The sequence below is a fragment of the Ambystoma mexicanum genome, chromosome 14 (assembly GCF_040938575.1).
Source record: "Ambystoma mexicanum isolate Mex_15411 chromosome 14, UKY_AmexF1_1, whole genome shotgun sequence".
Lineage (NCBI taxonomy): Eukaryota > Metazoa > Chordata > Amphibia > Caudata > Ambystomatidae > Ambystoma > Ambystoma mexicanum.
Window position 1 is genome coordinate 409,011,250 of NC_090940.1, and position 13,001 is coordinate 409,024,250.

The following is a 13,001-nucleotide window of genomic DNA, read 5'->3' on the forward strand; positions in this document are numbered from 1 at the left end:
TACACATGTACACCGAAATGGACGTCCCGGACAACGATCAAACCACACTATGGCAACTTCCACCAGTCAAAGGTCACTTCAAATGCGGGCATTGCTCTGTGTGTACCCTAACAGCTAATCTTAAAACCATTATGTTGAAAGGCAAACCCTGGACCGTAAATTCTTTCACCAACTGCAGAACAAAATGGTCCGTATACATAATCAGATGCCGGTGTGACCTCATGTATGTGGGCAAATGCAAAAGGGAAATACGACAACGCATTTGTGAACACCGCTCCTGTGTGCACAATCAAATTGAAGACAAGCCCCTGGAGGCCATTTTAAAGCTAAAAACCATACCCATAATGACATTTTTTGGACAATACTGCAAACAGTGGGGAACCCATTCCGCGGAGGGGATAGAGATCTTGCCCTACCTAAACTGGAGCAGAAATGAATTTATCGTTTGAATTCAGTGAAAAATGGCTTAAACATTTCTATCGAATGAAACCTCTTTTTCAATAGATAAATGCCAATGTAAATTCACTATTTCTCTGGTTTTGTAGTTACCTTCAGTCTTCATCAATAATGCAATTAGAGCAGATGTATGTCATAATATGCCAATCTGTTTCTCTGACACAAGTACTCATAATTTACGGGACAAGTGCAAATGCGTCAAAGTACTAGCTCACTTGTATGTTTGTCACTCAGGTGACATTAACAATATGTCCTTTCATAATGACGAGTTGAAATTGTGTGCTGTAATTATGCACGTCGTATTTCACAAATTCTGTGTCTGTCCATTCATTGTCAATCAATGTATTTCAGGGCGTATACATGTTACAGAATGCCATTTTGTTCCTCTGACACAAGTACTCATAATATACGGGACAATGACAGATTGCTAGCTCACTTATGTCTTAGAAACTCGTGTGACAATTACAATATGTTTTCCTAGTTACGATGTAAAATTGTGTGCTTCTGTCCATTCTTTGCCAATTGCATTAGTGTGCTGTAACAAGACCGTCACAACCTTGTGTTGTGTTTGTGCTGTAACAAGTCTGTTACAATTTCGTGTATTGCCACTGATGTACTATTAGCCTTTCCTCTGTCCAAGCGTGTTTCCTTGCACATGCTTTGAGAGTCAGCTGGTGTACTTAGTATCCTTCCTCTGCCATTGCGTGATTCTTCCACACACGCGTATTTGCCCTTCCCACAGATGCGCACCCTCCAGTAACACTAATCCGCTCGACACACGCGCATTAGAGCTGAGTCGTAGCCGGCTATTAATAGTTCTACACGCATGCGCTTTTCACCTTCCAGCGCTCGCAGTGACACAGCTTCTTTAAAATAGGTAAGCCTGCCGCAGCCGCCGCATATTTCGGCTCTCCTGTTTTCAGACACTTGGTCAGCCACCTTGCCTCTGACTTCGCTAACACATCCTTGGTGTTTACACAGCAACACTTGCACTCGCTAATGACTCCACACCACAGTGTTAGAGTTTTGCTGCACCCGATCCGCTTAGGCTTTTGTAGATAAATCCACTGTGTAAGCACACCTCCAGCATACTCTGGCAGACTCTTCCACGCTCAGCCTTTGTATGCATACGAATGTCCCGGACTAATATATTCTGCTTTAGAGCCTTGTCCCAGCTATTTATCACGGGCTGCCAGCATAGCTACTTAGTCTCATGTTGCTCATTAAGGACACCCCGCCCTGGTCACCATCCGTCCTTCCAGCCTAGTTCCAGTGCTAAACTGCACCTCAAATGGACACGTCCACGCTGAATTCTTAGTGGCACTTTTTTAAAATTGTTGATATATGCTTTTCACTTAGATTCTGGCATCTGACTTCTGCAGACCTGCCTCCCAGCCGCATCAATAAGCAACTGGTTCAAATCAAGTATTTTAGACAAGGCGTTTTACTTACCTGACATGGTAGGTCACCCGCTTGCAGTTTTGCTTTTATCTAATTTAGGAACATCACCACCTTTCTCATCACTAACACAGTCCCCCTTTACTTTAGGTGGACGCTTGTTTTTCAATTAACAACGTCACGACCAGGACTACTTTGTCCTGAAGACAGTTCGGTGTACCCCAGCAGCGCTGCTCACCCTGTACAGCCACTGCCTACCATCAATTACACACCAAACCTGAAACACCTATCAGTGTGTCGACAATGTTAACGCATTGTTACTGTAAAACAATGCAAGAAATCAAATAAGTTTGTCACTCTGTCTACTAACCCACTAAATATGGAGACCACGAAATATTTGACCATGCATATTCCACGTGCCACGGCACCCTTTGTATATATGTCTTTTTCTGTTAGTTAAAAATAAACCTTGTTCATGTACCACTCCTGTAGTCTATGGTGATATCCCTTTCTGAGAGCCAACAGTCACCTGGCCTTGCTGCAATTGTGTGGTGACCTCGAGTCAGGCCTATGCCTAGGGTATCCTTTGACTCTATCTCCTTTTGTTTCACAAACAATTGTCCTCCACTGCATGTCTCCCTCCTTCTGTTTGTAGCATCTCTTTTCCATTTTCCGATCCTCGTACCTTTCATCTTACTCATTGCCTCTCCTTACAACAGACCAAGATCAGAATGCTCCTGAAAAGCGCACAGTACACTATTCAATGGACAAGCCTCAGCACTGTTATACCAATACTGTGGGGATTTGGTGCAGTATAAAAGCAGATTAAATATAACATAACTCACTTTGGATGCTGATTCAGCCATATCCTTTTAGTATACCTCCCTTGACTGTCTCTCTTTGCTCTCATGCTTGCAAGCTAGCCAGAATCCTACAAGGTATGCGTGCACCAACCTGACCACGCTCCATTCCATCCTCCACCTCGGCAGATGATGTTTGATTGTTAGTTCTCCTCCATATTCTCTCAGATGTGAAATATCCTCAGAGCTCTGCCTTCCATCCCCATCCTCCTTCTTTCAACATTGTACCCAGTCAACCATCCTCTTCTGTCTGCAACGTCGCCAACCAAAATGAGTCCCATCCTCCTGTTAACTCACCCATCTTGCACCCCCATCAATCCCTCTACATCTTAACTTGCTCCTCTTAACACCACCAATCCCTCTTCTCAAAGTAGTCTATCACTGTCATCCAGATTCTTACTATCCTCCTACAAAGTAGCCTCTCTGCTTCCTCTTCTTAAAAATCTACAGCTGATCTTTACAACTCAGTCAACTACCACACTGTCTTTCTTCCCCTCCACTTTTCCAAGATAAGCGAGGGTGTGGTTGTCAACTGAATTAACTCATATCTTGAAACTTTGGGATTTATCAACCCTCTTTAGTCTAGCTTTTGCAGCTGTCACTCCACTGACAAAGCCCTTACTTTTGTCTCTGACTTTCTCACAATTACCTACACTCTAAACTAAAATAATTACTAATTCTTCCTGAGCCTTGTGTGGTCTTTGACACAGTCGACCACTCTTCTCTTCTCTCGGCTCGTGTCCACCTCAGCATTCAGGGTACTGCCTTAGATTGAATTGCATCATACCAAATAAAGGTTCTGTTTGATATAGTTAAATACAGTGTGTGTGGTGTTTAACTATCCTTAACCACTTTTTGTGATAATCTGAACATTTATTTGATTCTTGTGTTAATCAATAAGCATTTTAATACATTTCTTAAACCAAAAACCTCTACCAATAATAATGGTTTCTATACACAAAACCTTCACATCCAACACAGAATCACAAAATGACATAATTCCTACTCATGTTGTTCAATTAATTTCAACAGAAAAATAATTCAATTATGAAATTCATGATTTTCATATACCCTGTGTCAAACAAGAGTGCAATGCCTACATACGATAGGAACAACAATCATTTCCATTATATACATATAAACAATGTTTTCCGAATTTGCTCAACATGTTACTGTTCCTACAGAGTATTGTGTAGTTATTTATTTATTTTATTTATGTATAGAAATCACAGGAAAGCAATGCATTTTTGGCTCGAAAAACGTGTACAAAATGTAACATTGATAACAGCGCGGAGGGCATGGGTGCTTGACAATGGCGTGAGAATGTGACTTGAGGATCAGATGTTGAAGGGGAAGGTGGAAAAAAACCAGGAACGAGGACAGGACATAATTACTTAGGAACGGGATGGTGGAGGAAGTGCTAAATTAAGGATGGGGTGGCAGAACAGTGCTGTAGGGTTGTCTGTAAGGGTAGAGGGAGAAGGAAGCAGAGTGATGGAGTAAAGACATAGACTGCTAGGAAACAGGTTATTCTGAAAGGAGGAGGTCTTTAAGGTTGTATTTTAATAGTGGTAGAGTTGGAGTAGTGTGGAAAAGGAAAGGAAGAGCATTCCAGAGCAGGGGAGCAAGGAGAGGGAGAAGGCGGAAACGAGTGGGGGTGCAGGGGCCTCAAGTTGTGGCAAGGAGGTGAGCTGAGGATGATTGTAACAAGCGAGGGAGACAGTAGGGAGTGAGATGAGCAGAGAGGAAAGGTGGGGTAGGTCCATGTATAGATTTGAAGATGATGAGAAAACGTTTAAACTTAGCTCTTTGCTTCATATTTAGCCAGTCAATCTGGCAACAGGCAGAGTAGGTAGAGGTAAAGGGAGAAAGGTTGAAAAGTGTGCAGACCATAAAGTTGAGGAAGATGTCCGGAGGTGGAAAAGCATAGTTAGGAAGGCCATAGAGAAGACTGACACACTAGTCTGATCTAGAAAGGACTAAGGAGGAGATTAGCTGTTTAACAGTATTGAAAGGAAGAAGATGACAGGTTGTTCTGATATTGCAGAGGTTGAGTCTGGCTGAAGTGACAGATTTGGAGATGAAGAGCGAGAAGTTGTGAGATGGGCTGAAGATGACACCAAGGTTACAAGTGGAAACAGACTAAGGAAGGTAGTCAGGAGAGAAGAGAAGAAGGGGGAGAAGAAGAAATAGGCTGTTTGGCTGGGATAATATTGGATGGTGGGAAGACAGTTTGAACATTTTGATGACAGCTCATCAGATAAGGAGGTAAATGAGAAGAGGATCTGAGTGTTATCAGCAAAGAGTTGAATGGAGAAGCTGTAAGAGGAGATCAGGGTGCCAAGATCTGAAGTATAGAGAGTGAAGAGAAGTGGTCCATTGACAGATTGTTGGGGAACTCCAACTGTAAGGGTTGTGAGTGGGAGGTAAGGCTGTACCAGGACATCTGAAAGTGTCTATGGGCAAGGTATGACACAAACCAAGCAAGGGCTTTATCTCTAATGCCAAGGATGCCAAGGAGAGATACTGGAGAAAGAAGGTTAGAATTGTCGACAGTCTCGAAGGCAGTAGAGAGGTCGAGAAGGATATGAACAAGGGAGCGGTTTGCGTGACGTGCAGAAGAGACAAAGTTGCTGATATTGAGGAGAGCTGTCTCAGTAAAATGCAGAGGTCAGAAGCCATATTGAAGAGGATCCAAGTTGTATCTAGAAAATGAGTGAGTCGATTGAATATGACTCGCTCTACAATTTTTTAATACTGTTGTAGAAGAAAGACAGGATGAAAGCTAGCAGGACAGTTAGGATCGAGACCAGGTTTCTTAAGGACAGGGATGAAAGTAGCTGATTTATAGGATGAGGGAATAGTAAAGAGGAGTTGAAAAGGGAAGTAAGATGTCGAACAACACTGAGAGCTATGTGCTTGACAAGTGCGGGTACCGTTGGTCAGTGGGAGCACAGGAAGGGTTAGCCATGAGGAGTAAGGCAAGAACTTCAGTGTCCATCGTGGTTGATTGGGGCAAAGGAAGACATAGTAACTGGAGTGGATGGTAGGAGTAGTGGTGAAATGCGAGCATTCCTATGGCGATGATACACCGTTTATTTTACTGGTTGATCTGTCTCGGCCTGATATGGCTGCTCATCTTAGGGACTGCCTGGAGGCCAATGTGGATGGATGACCAAGAACCGGCTGAAGTTGAACAGTGCAAAGACAGAGGTACTGGTTGTAGGCTCTGTTCACCCATTATCCTTTTGGACTCCGTACTTCTGGCCTTCTAGTCTTGGACCTTTCCCATCACCAGCTACTCTGGTGAAAGATTTGTGTATTAAAATCTTGGCCTCGTTGTCAATGTCTGATCAGGTGGCTTCTATCTGCCAAGCTGGCCATTTTAAATTAAGGACCCTTTGTAAGGTCCTACCTTATATTCCTTCTAAATTCCATGCCCCCACTGTGTCTTCCTTGATGATAAGCGGAATTGACTACTGCAACACACTCTGTATGGTTCAACCTGCCCATCTAATTTATTGCCTCCAGCTCTTGCAGAATATGACTGCTAGAGCTGTGCTTCATCCTCCTTTTGGCTCTCATATTACCCCATCCTACGTCAGCTACACTGACTTCCTGTTGAGAAGCGTTGTGTTGTTTAAGTCCTTATGCATTTACAAGCTGGGGGCTGAATATCTTCAGACAAAATGTTGTCCCTATGTCCCTTCTAGATCACTTTGCTCTCAATCTTCCTTGAGAATTCAAGTTCCCCGGATAACATTTTCCCGTATAGGTGGACGTGCGTTCTCCGTTGCTGCAGCGAAAGCAAGGATCTCTCTTCCATTTGCCCTCCATGCAACGGATAACCATCATTCTTTTCGTCACACCCTGATGACTCTTCTGTTCTAATATTCTGTGACTCTGCTTTCTGTCTGTTACCTACGTTTTTTAAGGGCCAGAATGATCCCGGGTGGCAGTTGCCCGTTATACGTTTTATTAACATAACATACCATAGTAGGAGGAGGAGATAGAAGGTAGGTAGTGAGTGTACTGTGCATGGTAGACATTTCTGAAGCAAAGTAGAGTGTAAGATCATTTGTAGGAAGAGTGGAAGAGATGTAAGAGGGTTTAGGAGGTGAGAGAATTGAGTTGAGGGATTTTTGGGGGTAACTGGGTTCGTAGGATTGAGATGAAATAAGAGAGAGATAGAAGTTACGTTTGGCACAGTCAAGAGCAGAGGAGTAGTTTTGAAGAGCAATGAGGTAGAGTTGGAGATCTGAGGAATATCTTGACCTTTGCCAAGTGCAAAGCTTTTTCCGTATTTTTTGTTTTCAGGGTGCAGATGAGAGGTGTAATCCAAGGCCTTGGAGGGGAGGATTGAGGAGTATCTATTGAAAGAGGGTAGTGAGAGGAAAAGGGAGCATAGAGAGCAGTATTCTAGTTAGAGAAGGCTTCTTCAGTGAATGGAAAGGTGAGCTCAGCATAGGAGGAGAGAGAGTGGTGTAGGTCAGAGAGGCAGTCAGGGAGTTTGAAGGGGGAAATGTGTGCTTATTAACAGTAGTATTAGATGGAGAGAGTGAGGATGAAGCAGGATTGGAGATGAATGCATATACGATAGAGTGATTGGAGGGAGAAGGAGCAGTGGAGATATTAGAGGGGGAGAGTTGAGAGGCGATGACAATAAGCTCGAGGGAGTTTCTATTTGAATGGGTGGATGAATGAGGGAAGAAGACTGGGAGATTGCCCTTTATTGCAATGTCCTTAACTGAAGAGGCCCTGGGGCTTGACGCCCATATGGAGCTACTAAACTATGTAACAGGGCTGCTGCTTTTGGCTTCAGGACCCTGGTCACATGATCTGGGACCAGTGCCCCCAATTGGTGATTAGAACAGAGGCAGGCACATGGGCAATTGGGAGCAGTGCTTGCTGGGAGTAGGAGTTGTTTCTGGGCTCTGCTGTGGACAAAGTCACTTTAAGATGTTGGCTTCTTATAGTCCTGGGACCCTGGACACATGATATGAGACCAGGACCCCCAATTGTTGGTTAGAATGGAGGCAGTTCTGTGGGAAAGCTGGGAGCAGTGTTGGCTGGGAGTAGGAACTGTTGCTTGAGGTGGAAAGACTTTTCAAAGGTGGGAGTTTTTGGGGTCAGAGGTCACCTGAGCAGCCCCTAGACCAATCCTGGATGCTTCCTATAGGTCCCCTGAACTCTGCAGGAAGCCTCAGCCAGATGGAATGAGTGCCTCTGATGTTGTTGTAATGAGCTCTGTGTTGCTCTTAGACCAGTTGAAGCCCATTTTGGAGGTGGAAAGACCTTTCAAAGATGACGGTTTTGGGATCAGAAGTCACCTGCGCAGCCCCTACATCTATCCTGGAAGCTTATTGTAGGTCACTTGACGTCTACAGGCTGCCTCAGGCAGATGAAATAAGTGTATTCGAGGAACATTCATAAGGAGTGATCTTCATTAATTTCCTATCTTTAGCGGAAATTAACTCCAACATATTTTTGTTCCTATAGAGTACTGAAGGAAAATTAATCAGGGGCTGGCTTCATTCATTTCCTATCTTTAGAGGAACTTGACTCCATCTGTGTGAAAATAGTCAACTGTAAGATAACTAACAAATGTCAATTTTAGAGTTCGGCCAATTGCTTCTTCTAAACAATTTGTGATAATGACCTCACAGGGGTATTTCTTCCTATCATCCCTACCCACAACAAATTGTGTATGTTCTTATTTACCGGTAAAAACAAACATTTTCACAGGGAGACAGTTCCAAGGTGTTCTGCTCTTGGTTAGCTGCCTGGAAAAACAAAGGAAATAAATGACGTCCCCTTCTAAGGAAAAAAGAAGCTTGCCATATTTGTGGTCCTTTACTGGCACTAAACTTTCATTTTGAATTTGCCATTTCAACTTTCTTATGAATCTATCCAACTACCCCATATCCATTGAGGAAGGGAAAGTGATGAACAAGGGTCTTAGTTTTGTTGCTACTAAAATTCAAGAACCATTCAAATTTCCCAATGAATTCCAACTAGCAGACAGGTTTCTGATATATTCGGATCTAGGCAACAGGGATCCACTATTTAACTTTTATAGTCAATGTAAGAAAGTTGAATGGCATATTTAAAATAAAAGCTTAGCATCCACTTAACACTCTTACCCCATTACATCCAGGCTTACAACCTCAGAGTCCTCTTTGGCACCGGTCACACCTTGATCAGTGGTTCACCTCCATTGCCAGGGCTGCCAGGCATAATCGTCTGTTCATGCACAAGATCCTTTCTCACCTGGCTTCCCCTCTACCAAAAATGCTGATATCTAGCCTTGTCCTCGTCTCATGTGATTAACAATCCAGCCTGCTGGTGGGGCTCCTGTTCTACTTCTTCACCACTACGAAAAAGGTCACTGACTTTGCTGTGTGCACTTTCTTCCTTCTTTCCTGTTCTGCTTGCACATCCCACTACCAACTACAATTGGGGTGACTATCTTTGCAAAATATAGAGAAGCCCCTTAACGCTCATACCAGAAATAATCCAACCCACTAGGAAAAAAGGCCCAGCACACCTCTAGCAAGGAGAACAACGTTTTATTTCCACAAAAATAGAAATGCTCCATGAAAGAGCTCTGCTGCCACGGAACGTTCTGGCAAAATCAATACGAGCAACACTTTATGGAGACACACAGCAGCATCAGTGACATAAGTTACATAATGTACAAATCCAAATAGCTAGTTGGTGTGACCCTATACATAGGCTACCTGCTCCATAGGGGATGCCAGGCCATTGGACCCAGCCCCGTCTGTCCATCTTCTTCCACGTGGGCTCCTTCTTGTGTATCATCAGAAGATACAAATAATTGGCTATTATGTGAAGCAAAACAATACATGCTCTGTCACTAACCTAATGTGCACCTGGTACTGCAGAGATGGGCTGAGAGGATACTTTGAGGTCATTGCTTCTACAGCTTGATTCCAGACACGTCGGTGCCCATCCAAATCTTCCCATCCTCATTTTGGCTATGTTGTTTTATCCCTCCCATCACCTCGCAGCACAAATCACATGACCTATGGTGATGGCAACTAATCCCTGCTTTCTGATCTTCCATGATCGATTGTGGGTCTATTAGTTTTATGGTTGGTGGTCTGGAACTGATTGGTACCCTGGAATAGCTGGGTTATTGGGACTGGGGCTCTTGACTGCTATCACTTAGAGCGGCGACAGGCAAGGTTGAAGGCTTGTACCCTTCTTCTCGTAGGATCGCTTTCCCTCTTGTGGCCTTGCAGGGCGCATTCCTTCTGAGATGCAAAATGTTGGCAACATGAGACAATGAAGGGTCAATGAATCTCTGCAGCTCTGGCCTTTTTCACTGGTGCCCAAGCTACAACCTATTCCCGCATGCATATGCTTTATTTCTATGTGTGTGGCTCCCGCCTGCGGCTCTGGTTTCAGCACAAAACTAGGCCTTGATTCCAATATGGCTTCTAATATCTAAGATGGCGTTTGGTTCTCCCTGTATACCAAAACAAAACATACACTACCCTCCCCACACTATGGCCCCTAAATCCCCCGGCCCTCTGTAACCGTCCCGATTCCCTACTGCACAATCCCAGGCCTCTGTCTCATCTGAATAGGCTGGGGGACCTAGGACGATCGTCCCCCATTTTCAACAGAAACCGCCCTGTCTCCACATTTCTCCTAATGGTCTGTAAATCCATGAATGAACTGGCACCATCCAACCTATCTGCATCTATCTCTCATCACTCACTTACTCTCACTCTGTGGTCATCAATCATCCTCAACCCCTCTGTCCCTGCACCCCTTGTATTACCTCACACTTTCATTCTCTCTCCCTTTTTGCATAACACAATGGGACCTCCCTAACAACAGAATTCAGAGGCACCTCCTCCTTGGATGCCTCTAACATAGCCTAAAATGGCCCGCTCCTCTCTCAGGAGGGAACACGTCCCCACCAATAGGCATCTCCTCCCTTCCACCCCTCTTCATCCGTCCCTATGCTTACCCATCTGTGAATGTCTATAGAGTTGTGTTCATTTTAAATATACCACTGTATATATGATGCTGTTATTGATGTGTATTGTCCCCTTTTTATGTACCACTAGTTAGGTCTCCCAAGTATTGGGTTTGCTGGTGCTTGGTTTAGGAAGCTAGTATGTGGGAGGCAGCAGATCGAGAGTAAATTGTGTGAGCGTGAGATGGGAATTGTTTCTTATAGTTGAGTTCCTTGATTGGTTTCTTTTCAAGTGACTAAAACCAAAAGCGAGGGAGAGACAGAAAAACTATTGGTGCTGGGGAACTCGACAGGAATCTGGAACTTGCGTGTACATTCTAAACTGTATTTGTATTTATTTAAAGAACAGGGACATCAATTTTGATCACACATGACTTACAATAATACATTACAGATGGCGTATGCATTCCCACGAAGGGTGAGTGTACAATAGCACAAAGATGAGAACAAGTCGTGAGCCGGTTTATGAGGGTGTGAAAAAGTAGCACATATACGAGGGACAAAACAAAACAACCAGAACAAATAATATATAAGAAACCAGGTGACTTACAAAGGTAAAATTAAGGGCGCAAGTGCTTCAAACTAAAGAGTAGTACTATATGAATATACAAAAGGACATTATTAAGAGTCACTCAAGGAGTTGGTGGGGTCAGATAGGGAGAATGAGGGAGAGTTCACTGCGGAAATGATTGGATCGAACAAGATGGTGAGTGAACTGAGATACAATCAGACAGGTACTGAGGATCAAAACCATTTGTAGCTTTGTAGGCTATGAGAAGGAACTTAAAAAGAGAGCAGTTGTGCTTGAAGAGCCCACCAGCATGTTTTCGATATGTAGAAGTGGGGGATGATCTGGACAGGTGGTAGAGAGTGGGGGTAGTAAAGTTGAGGACTTGGTCTAGGGGGAGGAAGGAGTAGAGAGGAAGGCCAAGAAGTAGGCTCGACCAGTAGTAAAGTTTGCTGACCATGAGAGAAGCGATTAGAGTTTTTGTAGAGTGGCTAGTAAGAAAAGCAAGAATGTTGAGGAGGTTAACCTGAGCAAATGAAGCAGTGGTAGCAGTGAATTGTTGCAGTTGGGGGTTGCTACCAAAGACACAACAAGATTGCAAGCCTTGATTGAGGGGGCAAGAAGGTCAGGTGGGAAGGAGATAGGATAGGTAGGAATGGCATTGGAAGCCAGGAGAAAGAAGAGTTACATTTACTTATTTATTTATTTTATTTAATTTTTCAGATCAGCAATCGCCAAGTAAATACAAAAAGTAAAAACAGACATATTTCCAGTGCATTACTCAAACATACATTATCTCAGTGCATGACATAGTTATCTTTGAGAGTGCAGAATGAGGCGGAAGTGAACCATCCAGTGACAAATTGCAGTGGGCCAGTTTGTAATCTGTTCAAAGATGACTGGAGTGAAGGAAGGGAAGGAGAAACATATTTGAGTATTGTAGACTTATTTCCCAGCCCTAAGTCTTTCAAAGGAGTGCACCTCTCTCACCACAAACCAGAACCAGGACAGTCCCCATAGGAACCACCACCCAGCCCGCTGGGTAGGGAGGGGCGCTGCACCTGCTAAATAAAATTGCTAATACAGGAGGTGGCCCACACCCTGAGTTCCTTGATCAGTAATAGACACAGACACCAGAGTTCATTTTCTTTGGAGCCCTTCCTTGGAGGGTGCTGCAGGGGCTGTCTCTTTAAGACATACCCCACAAGCGCGCGTCACGCCAGGATGTGACGCGGTGAAAGAAGGGATTTGTGGGAAGGGGCAGGAAGTAAGTTCACTTCCAATTTATAATAGAATAAAGAAGGTTCCAATCAGTACCGCTGGTGTGTGCCTCTTTATTTCCGAGGTTGGAGTCCCAATAACAACTGGCGACGAGGCTTAATACGGCCCACCAGCGTCCTCCACCATTCGCGCACCAGCAATCCTGCTGTGCGCACGTCCGTCTATGTCCGTGATCCCACGGATCCACAACACCGAGCCGCGCGCCCTTCGTCTCCACACGCAAGCGGTCCTGCTGCGTGCTCCATCCGGAAGCCAGAAGCATTGTTTTCCATCACCAGCGATCCCGCTGCGTGAGTCATCCAGGACAAAGATTCCGAGGCACCCGTGCCTACAGCCCCTCCTACAGTCTGTGATCAGCGATCCCGCCTGCAACACAAGCCCCCTGAAAGTCCTTTCTCTATGTCAGGTGACCCTGCCTGGCGCCTGAGACCTGAGCCCTGCCATGAAAGCCCATCCAGACCGGCATGACTCCCACAGTAAACCCTGA

At 44.4% G+C, this 13,001-nt stretch overlaps 1 long non-coding RNA gene across 1 annotated transcript in view; it reads left to right on the plus strand.

Annotated features, from left to right (window-relative positions):
* The first annotated feature begins 1,244 nt into the window (after positions 1-1,244).
* LOC138526832 (uncharacterized) overlaps positions 1,245-13,001 on the plus strand; it is a 111,715-nt gene continuing 99,958 nt past the window's right edge. The window contains exon 1 of the long non-coding RNA XR_011283742.1: positions 1,245-1,333. This is a non-coding gene — a long non-coding RNA (uncharacterized lncRNA). The remainder of the gene's footprint in view (positions 1,334-13,001) is intronic.